This window comes from Triticum aestivum, chromosome 1D, assembly GCF_018294505.1.
Source record: "Triticum aestivum cultivar Chinese Spring chromosome 1D, IWGSC CS RefSeq v2.1, whole genome shotgun sequence".
Taxonomy (NCBI): Eukaryota; Viridiplantae; Streptophyta; class Magnoliopsida; order Poales; family Poaceae; genus Triticum; species Triticum aestivum.
Window position 1 is genome coordinate 79,767,409 of NC_057796.1, and position 13,888 is coordinate 79,781,296.

The window sequence follows — 13,888 nt, forward strand, 5'->3', positions numbered from 1 at the left end:
AGCCTATTACAAGGGTCATAAAAACTCTTGTCCTTTGAACAAAGAGCCCCCAAGTAATATTTTTTAGCTGTGCTCGGCGGGTACCTATGTTTGAGTTGTGCTTTGCAACAGACTCTCTTTGGTCCCTTTAACCTGGGTAGCAAGCCCCCAAGTGTTTTGTAAGCATGGTGTGTAAGACGGATCAAAGGGTAATCATAGCTTCTCTCAATAAGCCGGAAGCCCCCCATGTGACCATAATAAGATAAGCCCATAAGGCAGGATATCCATGTTTGAACCGTGCATCATGGCAGCAAATGTTCTCTTTGGCAACCTATATTTTTTTCTGAGAAGTCGAACTTTGCGAGAGATAATATTCTTCTTGAACCGGGATTTTAAGCCGGATATTGAGAGCTTCAGAGCTTTGTGGGGGATAGATTTGCCTTGAACAGGATCTTGAACCGGAATCCTTCTTTTTAAGCCAGAAATTTTCTGACGGCCTTTTAACTTTTCATCAATAGGGCAGTAGCCTCTGGGGTCGGGTTATCTTTCCTTCAATGACCTGGAGTTCTTGAATTTATTGAAATCAGCCAATTCTGCCGAGTCATTTCATTGTAGCCCCCGAGTCTTAAGACGACTCGAGGAGTTGGCTTGAGATTCTCCAGACTTTGACCATAGCATAAGATGTATATCATTGGTGTTGATAGCGCGATGTGAATCCATAGAAGGCTGAGGTGACTGCGGCGGGTTATAAATGATCCCATATAAGACGTGTCAGCAACTCGACCAATGGTTCATTCCAACTGGCTATTTGCAGTTAACCAAACTGTAGTGGCGGCGAGTTGTGCGCCTGCCCATTGAGCCATCTAGTGCAGACGAAGGCTTGATAATATGTGATAATTTGCCTCCAAATTGTTTGGAAAAGAAAAACCGGGCTACCCGAGCAGTGACTTGCTTATACTTAATAAACAGCTCATGCGGACAGGTGCGGCCTGGTGTGTTGATGTAGACCAGGCCGCGAGAGACAGACGGTAAAGACGATTGCAGCATCAGAGGCAACATAGACAGATGAGTCGGCCACGGTGTTGTAAGCCGGTGCAGACAGGCGAGTCAATCGCAGGCACAGTAAGCTAGGCGGATGGGTGAGTCAATCGCATGTGCTGTAAGCCGCACGGACGGGTGAGTTGATGTAAACCGGTCTGCAGAACGGCGACTTATATATTCGTCAAGATTGATGGCACAGTTAGATGTTAGCGCATTATAATGGTGGCACGAGCTATACATCCATGACACGACCATCGCTCTTGAAGTGAACAATTGTCCTTCATTAAATGACTTGCAAGCCAGAGTAACTGCTATTTTAAAGAAAGCAATATATAATATAAAAATATACTGGATGGATTTCACCTAATATGTTAAGCCAGAAATTATCCACCGCGGAGTTGATGATTACCATGGTGAAGCTGGAATCAATCTCGGCCGAGTCAGCCGTGAGAGCAGACAGATAAGTTGGCCACGGCGTTGTAAGCCAGTGCGGACGGGGAGAGTCGGCAGCGGCGTTTGTGAGCCGGTGCAGACGAGAGAGTCGGCCGCGGCGTTGGGAACGGCACGGACGCGGGCAAGTCGGCCATGGGCACGGACAATGAGTCAGTCGCGTGTGTTGATGTAGCGGGGGTGGCAACTTTGCGCAGGACGAGCGCTAGTGCAAAAATAATATTTTCTCACGCCCCTTTTGCGACACCCCTTTGTAAGGAATAATTATCCTGCGAAAAATTATCATAGACCAAGTAATTGTTCTTTGATGAAAACAATACGTGTTAATAAAATAAACTTTAGATGGATATCACCTGATTTGCTCGGACGACCGATGACCCGTTAAGTGGCATCCGTAGGTAACTTTACAATACGGTTGCCTAATTTCTTTTGATCATTACATGCTTACAAAGGATATTTGCCTTTACCCCTTGAGGATCCTGCCAGATGCTTGCTTCTCACCAGGGTTATATAGTCTCTGAAATAACTAGAGATTTTAACACGCTGCTTGGCTTAAGCGAATCCGGGACGGCTCAGAGGCGAGCGCAGGCGCTCAACGGAGGTGCTCGGCGACTGAACCAGCCGGCGTGTCATCGGGGAAATTTGATGCGCTCGGCGGGTCAGCGAGGGCAGCTCGTGGCAGTGGCCCCGTCAGCGAGGCTTTGGAACCGGATCAGCCATGGGAGAGGCAAGCGGCGCGAGGTCCCCATGACCGCATCTCCTCCGGATTGTGGCTCCCACTGCACCCGTTCAAGTCCAAGCGGTGTTGACAAGTCCACAAAAGTAATGGCGGCAACCAGCGGCCCAACGGAGCAGGGGGCGGCTCAGCCGCGGCGTAGATGGAGTTGACAGGAGGCGGACGGTTGGCTTGGTGCGGCCCGGCTTATAGCAGCTTGGAGCTGGAGCCAGCTTGACTCGTCGGTGTGAATCGCAGCAGCGGCGTTGTAGGCAGAGGAAGCAGGCTACGGGGCGGGCGAAAACGGCCGTGGCAGTGGCGTGCCACAACGGAGGCGAGTCCAAGCTGGCGGGGCGATGGCTGAAGAACCGGGCACGAACCAGGTCGTTGGTAGATTCACCTGAAGAACTTGACTGATTTTTGGCGCATGCATCTCTTCTTGATCCTTCCCATCTAAAAAGTAGTATTAGTACTATCTCTTGATTCTCACGCAAACATTGCTGGGGCTTTGGCCTTCATATGGGAGAGTAGTAGTACTCCGTTTTTGGTTTCAATGAGGTAGCAGACTGCACCCCGCCTGAAAGTAGCAGGAGCAGTGATTTTTCCTTTCTTCGATCCACACGCTAATTTTTTTAACCCGGTCCTTGTTGATTTCGGCTTTTGCGCGGACAGACCGGAGGCTATGCTGTAGTAAGAAATCTCGTGTTGTGCTAGATTATCAGCTGTAGTTTGGAGTTTTCCCACGTGATGCTTGTTTTCAAGCGGATGAGTAACGAATTTGCAGTATTCCTCCATGCACTTGGAACTTTTGATTCAGTGGGGTCAGCTCTGGACCGATGTGACTCCATGCAGGATGGCTGCTACAATGACTATAATGATGCTCCTTTAGTACAACGCTTTTTGTGTCTCTATGCGGTGGCCTGTGCTAGTCTGGGCCTAGCGATAAATCGCCTAAAGGCTTTTGCTAGTGGATTCCCGTGGAAAAACAAGTATTGCGTCAGGTAGAAATTTCCGTGACCATGCGCACTGCGTTCTGTCTCTGAGTTGATCTGATACGACTACTTGTTTGTATGAGGAAAGAACGCCTAGAATCGAATTCCTATCCAACTTGGCCACTCTCGGCTATAGCGATCTGGCGGATTGTCGATGGCCGCGTCCGTCATCCAAGTCAACCATCGGTCTCGACGAAAACGACCCGCTGGTCGTATACGGTGGCGCAGAGACGCATAACCCTAACTCTTCTTGAACTCAAACCTTGCACTATCTGCTCCAAAGTCTAATTATGATTCTGATCACCCAACGATGAATTTTGCCAGCGCTTCTTTAGCTGATCAATCACGAGCTTCTCGATCCTTGGGAGAAATCCCTCCAAGAACTTAACACCACTGTGCGCAGGCCCCACGGTGGGCGCCAACTGTCGTGGATTTGTCATGGCAGATGTCCTAATGTGAGGACTTAGAGCATGATTGGTTTGCTGCCAATATTTGGCTACCAAATGTTGGAATTGCCAAATATTGGCAATACCAAGACTTGCCAAATATTGGCAACTTTATGTGAGATAGGCAAGACAACTCGGTAACCAACCAAGTAGTAGCGAATATTTGGCACAATGCCAAACATTGGCATGCCTTTTTTTGGCACCAAACCAATTATGCTCGTAAAATTTACATCACCAAAAACCACCTGACTACAACAGATGAGGTAAAAACTGTTGACTCTGAACTTAACTGTCAAAACTGAAATTTACTGTGGAATATGAATGTTACTGTCGAAACTGAACGCAATGGTAGCATAAAGGCACTTAACATGTAGTTTAGGGAGGGCATACAGTTCATCTTCAACCTGCATCCCCCTGAGCCGCCAGCCACCACCGGCCAAACCGCCGGCCCCCGCGCTGCCTCGCTGCCTCGCCGCCCCAAAACAACTCCCCACCACCGTTCCGCCGCCGCCTCGCCGCCCCAAACCAACTCCCCATCGGCGGTCCGCCGCCGCCCCGGCCAGCCCTCTAGCCCCCCCCCCCCCCCCCGCCGAACTTTTTCTCCAGCGATCCCCACGCCACCGCCCCACCACCGGCGACCACCGCCCCCACCCTGAACCTTAAGATAGATAGTGGGGTACCTCTCCGGCGAGCCCCCCTCCCCGCTGCGGGTGGTTCTTCCTTAACTCTGGCGAGCCCCCCACCCCCTGGAAATCGATTGACCCAAAAGTCGATTCAGTCGACTGAAGTGTGGCTAAATCGGAGTAGAGCAGCAGCACGAGCGAGGGGGAGAGCAGCAGCAGCAGCGCGAGCGAGCGAGCAAGAGCCGGAGCAACAGCAGCATCGCGAGCAAGTGAGCGAGGGCCGGAGCAGCAGTAGCTGCGCGAGCGAGAGCCGGAGCAGCAGCAGGATCACGAGCAAGTGAGCGAGAGCCGGAGCATTAGCAGCAGCGCGAGCGAGTGAGCGAGAGCCAGAGCAGCAGCAGCAGATCCGGCTGGTATGGACGCCGCCGCCGAAGGGGCCTTGCACTGGGGGAGAGCCATCATGGAGATGTCGCCCGTGGCGCCGGCTTCGAGGTAGACACTCCACGGGGGTGCGGGATGGAGCACCGTCGGCGCCGGGAGGTCGAGTTAAGGAGAAGGTGCGATGCGATGAGTGTACAACCTCTTTGGTAGCACCGAGTAGGCCTCGGCTTCGTCCGAGGGGTCAGTGAGGATGCTGCAGTTCCGGTGGAGCAGGTTAAGGCGGCGCTGTGGGGATGGAGCAGCCGCGATAGACGAGGCGATCGTCGGAGCAGCTCCTTGGAGGTGGAGGACGGGGCGGCTGAACCGACGGGACGACGAGATGGACGACGGATCCTCATCTGGGGAGGTGGATGAGGGACATCAAGCTGTTGCGGTGGACGACGTCGTCGGGGAAGAGGCTCCAGCTGGGCAGCGGTGAGGTGGCGGACGAAGGAGCGTGGGGTTTCACGGCTAGAGCGGAGAGGTTAGAGACATCATAGATCGCACCATATCTAATAAAGTGCGGTTACGACGTTCGGACACACCATTACGCTGTGGTGTTCCGGGTGGCGTGAGTTGCGAAACTATTCTGCATTGTTTCAAATGAAGACCAAACTCGTAACTCAAGTATTCACCTCCACGATCAGATCGTAGAAATTTTATTTTCTTGTTACGATGATTTTCCACTTCACTCAAAAATCCTTTGAACTTTTTCAAATGTTTCAGACTTATGTTTCATTAAGTAGATATACCCATATCTGCTCAAATCATCCGTGAAGGCCAGAAAATAACGATACCCGCCGCGAGCATCGACACTCATTGGACCGCACTACTAGGAAAAGGGCTATAGATAATATGGACACTAATGGCGCACCACACATGTGGTGCGCCACTACTATATACTAATGGCGCACCATGTGTTGGTACGCCATTAGTGTCCAAATACTAATGGCGCACCACATCCACGGTGCGCCACTACTAACAATTTTTTTTATTTTTTTTAAAACTAGTAATGGCGCACCAGGGATAGTGCGCCATTACTAGTTTAACTAGTAATGGCGCACCACATCCTCGGTGCACCACTACTAACAATTTTTTTTGTCAAAACTAGTAATGGCGCACCAGGGGACAGTGCGCCATTACTAGTTTTAACTAGTAATGGCGCACCACACCCTCGGTGCGCCACTACTAACAATTTTTTTTATTTTTTTTTCAAAGTTAGTAATGGCGCACCGTGGGTGCGGTGCGCCATTACTAGTTAAACTAGTAATGGCGCACCTGCACCCACGGTGCACCATTACTAACTTTGCAAAAAAAATCCACCGAATGCACCCCCCCCCCCCCCCCCGTGGACTGCCTTTTTAGTTTTAGAAAAAAAAAAAGAAAATGATGGAAATGTCAAAAAAAGAAAGAAAATAAGTTTCCCATGTGATATGTGGTCTAGTTGTTGGGAAAATTTTCAAATACGAATTTCGACTTTATTTGCAAAATCTCTCTGGAATTTGTAAATTGGGCATAACTTTTGCATACGAACTCGGATTAAAAAGTTTTTTATATGAAAAATAATCTACTCGAAAAGTTACATACGAATTGAACGAACCACGTTCAACATCTTCAAAATCCCCAAAAACCTAACAGAACGAAAGATACGGGGCTTTTAAGATCTAGAGGGGGGAAATGAAAACAAATTCAAACTTACAAGTGGCGCACCATTTGCTAGGTGCGCCACTAGTAACAGAAAAAAATTGGTTTCAAAAAAACTTTTTTTTTGGATTTTTTTTTCAAAATATGATACGTAATATGACATGAACACTAGAGGGGGGGGGGGAGTTTGAAATATTTTTTTGAAATTTCATCACACTCATGAACATGAACAAAGTCCTAGACATCAACAAGGTTTTATAGGATTCATATGCTATATATATCAACAAGTGCCTGTTAAGTGAGCTGGTGCTGGGGTTGGATAGAACTCTGAAGTTAAGCGTGCTTGGGCTGGAGTAGTGTGAGGATGGGTGACCTTTCGGGAAGTTTAACCACGGAGTGCGATTTGACTTGAGATTAAGCATATTGACCCGAGATTAAGCCATAGTGACCCGATATTAAGAAAAAAAGAAAAAAAATTGAAAAAATATTTCTGAAAAAAATTGAAAAAAATGTTAGTAATGGCGCACTTCTATGTGGTGCCCCATTACTAAGTCAGATAGTAATGGCGCACCGTGTGATGTACTAATGGCACACTGCCTGGTGCGCCATTAGTATACCAGATACTAATGGCGCACCACATATACTAATGGCGCACCAGGCAGTGTGCCATTAGTAAAAAATTCTAATGGCGTGATGCTAGTGGCGCACCTGTAGTGCGCCATTAGTAGGCAAAACAGGTGCGCCACTAGCAGGCCTTTTCCTAGTAGTGCCGCATACATCAGTATGTATTATTTCCAACAAGTCTGTTGCTCGCTCCATTGTTCCAGAGAACGGAGTCTTACTCATCTTGCCCATGAGGCATGGTTCGCAAGCATCAAGTGATTCATAATCAAGTGATTCCAAAAGCCCATCAACATGGAGTTTCTTCATGCACTTTACGCCAATATGACCTAAACGGCAGTGCCACAAATAAGTTGCACTATCATTAGTAAACTTATATCTTTTGGCTTCAATACTATGAATATGTGTATCACTACTATCGAGATTCAACAAAAATAGACCACTCATCAGGGGTGCATGACCATAAAAGATACTACTCATATAAATAGAACAACCATTATTCTATGATTTAAATGAATAACCGTCTCGCATCAAACAAGATCCAGATATAATGTTCATGCTTAACGCTAGCACCAAATAACAATTATTCAGGTCTAAAACTAATCCCGAAGGTAGATGTAGAGGTAGCGTGCCGACGGCGATCACATCGACTTTGGAACCATTTCCCACGCGCATCATCACCTCGTCCTTAGCCAATCTTCGCTTAATCCATAGCCCCTGTTTCGAGTTGCAAATATGAGCAACAGAACCAGTATCAAATACCCAGGCGCTACTACGAGCATTAGTAAGGTACACATCAATAGCATGTATATCAAATATACCTTTCACTTTGCCATCCTTCTTATCCGCCAAATACTTGGGACAGTTCCGCTTCCAGTGACCAGTCCCTTTGCAGTAGAAGCACTCAGTCTCAGGCTTAGGTCCAGACTTGGGCTTCTTCACTTGAGCAGCAACTTGCTTGCCGTTCTTCTTGAAGTTCCCTTTGCCCTTCTTCTTGAAACTGATGGTCTGGTTGACCATCAACACTTGATGCTCCTTCTTGATTTCTACCTCCGCAGCCTTTAGCATTGGGAAGAGCTCGGGAATTGTCTTATCCATCCCTTGCATATTATAGTTCATCACGAAGCTTTTGTAGCTTGGTGGCTGTGATTGAAGAACTCTGTCGATGACACTATAAACCGGAAGATTAACTCCCAGCTGAGTCAAGTGATTGTGGTACCCAGACATTCTTAGTATATGCTCACTGACAGAACTATTCTCCTCCATTTTGCAGCTGTATAACTTATTGGAGACTTCATATCTCTCAATCTGGGCATTTGCTTGAAATACTAACTTCAACTCCTGGAACATCTCATATGCTCCATGACATTCAAAACGTTGTTGAAGTCCTAGTTCTAAGCTGTAAAGCATGGCACACTAAACTATCAAGTAGTCATCAGCTTTGCTCTGCCAGACGTTCATAACATCTGGAGTTGCTCCTGCAGCAGGTTTGGCACCTTGCGGTGCTTCCAGGACGTAATTCTTCTGTGCAGCAATGAGGATAATCCTCAAGTTACGGACCCAGTCCGTGTAGTTGCTACCATTATATTTCAACTTAGCTTTCTCTAGGAACGCATTAAAATTCAATGGAACAGTAGCACGGGCCATTTATCTACAACAAAATAGACATGCAAAAATACTATCAGGTACTAAGTTCATGATAAATTAAAGTTCAATTAATCATATTACTTAAGAACTCCCACTTATATAGACATCCCTCTAATCATCTAAGTGATCACATGATCCATATCAACTAAACCATGTTCGATCATCACGTGAGATGCAGTAGTTTTCAATGGTGAACATCACTATGTTGATCATATCTAGTATATGATTCACGCTCGACCTTTCGGTCTCAGTGTTCCGAGGCCATATCTGCATATGCTAGGATCGTCAAGTTTAACTCAAGTATTCTGCGTGTGCAAAACTGGCTTGCACCCATTGTATGTGAACGTAGAGCTTATCACACCCGATCATCACGTGGTGTCTCGGCACGATGAACTGTCGCAACGGTGCGTACTCAGGGAGAACACTTGTACCTTGAAATTTAGTGAGAGATCATCTTATAATGCTACCGCCGTACTAAGCAAAATAAGATGCATAAAAAAGATAAACATCACATGCAATCAATATAAGTGATATGATATGGTCATCATCATCTTGTGCCCTTGATCTCCATCTCGAAAGCACCGTCATGATTACCATCGTCACCGGCTTGACACCTTGATCTCCATCGAAGCATCATTGTCGTCTCGCTGACTATTGCTACTACGACTATCGCTACCGCTTAGTGATAAAGTAAAGCAATTACATTGCGATTGCATTCCATACAATAAAGCGACAACCATATGGCTCCTGCCAGTTGCCGATAACTGTAACAAAACATGATAATCTCATACAACAATTTATATATCATCACATCTTGACCATATCACATCACAGCAAGCCCTGCAAAAACAAGTTAGACGTCCTCTACTTTATTGTTGAAAGTTTTACGTGGCTACTACGGGCTTCTAGCAAGAACCGTTCTTACCTACGCATCGAAACCACAATGATTTTTCGTCAAGTGTGCTGTTTTAACCTTCAACAAGGACCGCGCGTAGTCACACTCGATTCAACTAAAGTTGGAGAAACAGACACCCACTAGCCACCTGTGTGCGAAGCACGGTGGTAGAACCAGTCTCATGAACGCGGTCATGTAATGTCAGTCTGGGTCGCTTCATCCAACAATACCGCCGAATCAAAGTATGACATGCTGATAAGCAGTATGAGTATTATCGCCCACAACTCTTTGTGTTCTACTCATGCATATAACATCTAAGCAAAGACCTGGCTCGGATGCCACTGTTGGGGAACGTAGTATTTCAAAAAAAATCCTAGGATCACGCAAGATCTATCTAGGAGAAGCATAGCAACGAGCGGGGAGAGTGTGTCCATGTACCCTCATAGACCGAAAGCGGAAGAGTTTTAGTAACGCGGTTGATGTAATCGAACGTCTTCGCGATCCAACCGATCAAGTACCGAACGCACGACACCTCCGCAATCTGCACACGTTCAGCTCGGTAACGTCCCTCGAACTCTAGATCCAGTTGAGGCCGAGGGAGAGTTTCGTCAGCACGACGGCGTGGTGACGGTGCTGATGAAGTTACCGGCCCAAGGCTTCGCCTAAGTACTGCAACGATATGACCGAGGTGTGTTTCTGTGGAGGGGGGCACCGCACACGGCTAAGACAAACTTTGCTGTGTCTTTGGGGTGCCCCCTCCCACGTATATAAAGGGGCGGGGTGGAGGAGGCCGGCCAGGGGCAGGAGGCTTGCCATGGGGGGCAATCCTACTCCAAGTAGGATTCGGCCCCCCCTTTCCTATTCCATCAAGGAGAAGGGGGAAGGAGAGGGAGGAGAGAAGGAAAGGGGGGCCGGCCCCCTACTCCAATTCGGTTTGGGCTAGGGGGCACGCGCCACACCTTGGCCTGCCTCCTTTCTTCCACCAATAGGCCCATGAGGCCCAATAACCCCCCCGGGGGTTCCGGTAACCCCCCGGTACCTTGGAAAATACCCGATACACCTCGGAACTATTCTGCTGTCCGAATATAGTCTTCCAATATATCGATCTTTATGTCTCGACCATTTCGAGACTCCTCATCATGTCCGTGATGTCATCCGGGACTCCGAACTACCTTCGGTACATCAAAACACATAAACTCATAATACCAATCGTCATTGAACGTTAAGCGTGCGGACCCTACGGGTTTGAGAACTATGTAGACATGACCGAGACACCTCTCCGGTTAATAACCAATAGCGGAACCTGGATGCTCATATTGGCTCCTACATATTCTACGAAGATCTTTATCGGTCAAACCGCACAACAATATACGTTGTTCCCTTTGTCGCGGTATGTTTACTTGCACGAGATTCGATCGTCGGTATCATCATACCTAGTTCAATCTTGTTATCGGCAAGTCTATTTACTCATTCCGTAATGCATCATCCTGCAACTAACTTATTAGTTACATTGCTTGCAAGGCTTATAGTGATGTGCATTACCGAGAGGGCCTAGAGATACCTCTCCGATAATCGGAGTGACAAATCCTAATCTCGATCTATGCCAACTCAACAAACACCATCGGAGACACCTGTAGAGCATCTTTGTAATCACCCAGTTACGTTGTGACGTTTGATAGCACACTAGGTGTTCCTCCGGTATTCGGGAGTTGCATAATCTCATAGTCATAGGAACATGTATAAGTCATGAAGAAAGCAATAGCACTAAACTAAATGATCATAGTGCTAAGCTAACGGATGGGTCTTGTCGATCACATCATTCTCTAATGATGTGATCCCGTTCATCAAATGACAACACATGTCTATGGCTAGGAAACTTAACCATCTTTGATTAACGAGCTAGTCTAGTAGAGGCATACTAGGGACACTCTATTTGTCTATGTATTAACACATGTACTAAGTTTCCGGTTAATACAATTCTGGCATGAATAATAAACGTTTATTATGATATAAGGAAATACAAATAATAACTTTATTATTGCCTCTAGGGCATATTTCCTTCAGGGAGAAGCGGCGTCGGGGCCGGAAAGAGGCCGGGTGGGCTTGAAGCTCCCTGAGGCCGAGTATCTCACCGGGGCCGATAGCTATGGGCAGCCGGCACAGGCGGGCGGCGCGAAGGCCGTGGCCTGGGGGGCAGCGCGGACGGGGCGGCTAGGGCGGGCGTCGGCGACAGCGGCGCAAGCCATTCCGCCTGTGGAGGATCGGATGGGGGCGGAGCCCCGTATGCAGGCGCGCATGTGGCTCCGGTTGTGGGCGCGGCGGCGTCCACCATAGGTGCGCTCGGGCCGGCCACGAGCCAGTGGGCAAGCCCCACGGGAACGTGAGCGGCGGCGTCAAGGCGGCGTCCAGAGGCGTGCTGAGTGCCCCGGATGGCGTCTCCAGCGGCGTGGTGCGGACGCCGGGAGGCAGGGTGCGAGGCCCGCGCGGTGCGGGCACGGCCGGCTCTGGAGCGAGGGTGGCCTCGGCAAGGGTGGGTGCCACGGCCAGCGAGTTGGTTGGCCTTCTCGCTCTTGGTAGAGCAAAGTGCGTGATAACGTGTTGAGAGAAAAAGTGAATCCTCTATCTCTTTCATTAGATGATTGTGGGCGTTTATAGAAGGAGAAGGGATACGATGAAGAGGCATCCGTTCGGGAGAGATGGAAGTTACAAGGGGAGATTTACCCCATAATTAACACATGTTAATTAAACTCTAACAGATACCAAATTGTTGCCTTCGATTCACAGGATACGCCACTTGACCACATCTTTTTTTTCATTCTTGAGCTCGAGACCGTTTCTTTTTTTATTTAAATGGTCTTTAACATATGATTGTTCACTGAATGTTGACCTACTTGGAGCTGCATAATCTTGATGAGATGATTTGAAATAAGATGGAGAATATGCCCTTGAACCATACATGTCCCAAGATGAATATGAATAAAAATTAGCATAAGGAGGTATCCATGGCATTGGCATTGGCGACTCAAAAGTAGGATATGAATATGCAACATTAAATTTATCCCTTTTCTAGTACTACTCCTCAAACTTACGCCTAAGGGGTGATCTTGACTTCTTTGGATTATTTGGCCGGTAAGTACGTTTCTCTTCACTCTTCTTTTGATATTTATCTAATAACTTCGCGAAAGTGACTTTTGATTTCTTACTCTTATGCTTATGGCGGCCTTTGTCTCCTTTGGTTTTGCTTTCATCGATCTTTGAATTTTTTTCTGTTGTCCCGAGTGTTTAGTGTCTTCATTGTAACTTTGATTGAATTCCCACCTTCAAGAATATCTTCATAATGTATAGTAATAAGTGATGCGACAAGTGTACAACCTCTTTGCCGTAGCCGTATCGACCTCAGCATCATTGGATTGGTCGATCAAGAAGTTTAGGCAGAGGCGGCTGTTGGAGGTGTGGAGGAAGATCTGAGAAATCTGTAGATGGCGTCCAGGGCACTGCTCTGTTGTGATGGATCGTTCCGTCGTTGGAGCAGCTCCGGTGAGCCATAAGACGTCGAGGCTGAAGCAGCACAAGACAGACATCATTAATCTCAAGTGGGATTCTAATAGCATCTCCTATAGATGATGTAAAATACATTACCAAAAAGTGGTATATTTACGAGCATGATTGGTTTGCTGCCAATATTTGGCTACCAAATGTTGGAATTGCCAAATATTGGCAATACCAAGACTTGCCAAATATTGGCAACTTTATGTGAGATAGGCAAGACAACTCGGTAACCAACCAAGTAGTAGCGAATATTTGGCACAATGCCAAACATTGGCATGCCTTTTTTTGGCACCAAACCAATTATGCTCGTAAAATTTACATCACCAAAAACCACCTGACTACAACAGATGAGGTAAAAACTGTTGACTCTGAACTTAACTGTCGAAACTGAAATTTACTATGGAATATGAATGTTACTGTCGAAACTGAACGCAATGGTAGCATAAAGGCACTTCACATGTAGTTTAGGGAGGGCATACAGTTCATCTTCAACCTGCACCCCCCTGAGCCGCCAGCCACCATCGGCCGAACCGCCGGCCCCCGTGCTGCCTCGCCGCCCCAAAACAACTCCCCACCGCCGGTCCGCCGCCGCCTCGCCGCCCCGAACCAACTCCCCATCGCCGGTCCGCCGCCGCCCCGGCCAGCCCTCTAGCCCCCCCCCCCCGCCGAGTCACGCCATCGCCCCACCACCGGCGACCACCGCCCCCACCCTGAACATTAAGATAGATAGTGGGGTACCTCTCCGGTGAGCCCCCCTCCCCGCTGCGGGTGGTTCTTCCTTAACTCTGGCGAGCCCCCCACCCCCTGGAAATCGATTGACCCAAAAGTCGATTCAGTCAGCTGAAGTGTAGCTAAATTGGAGTAGA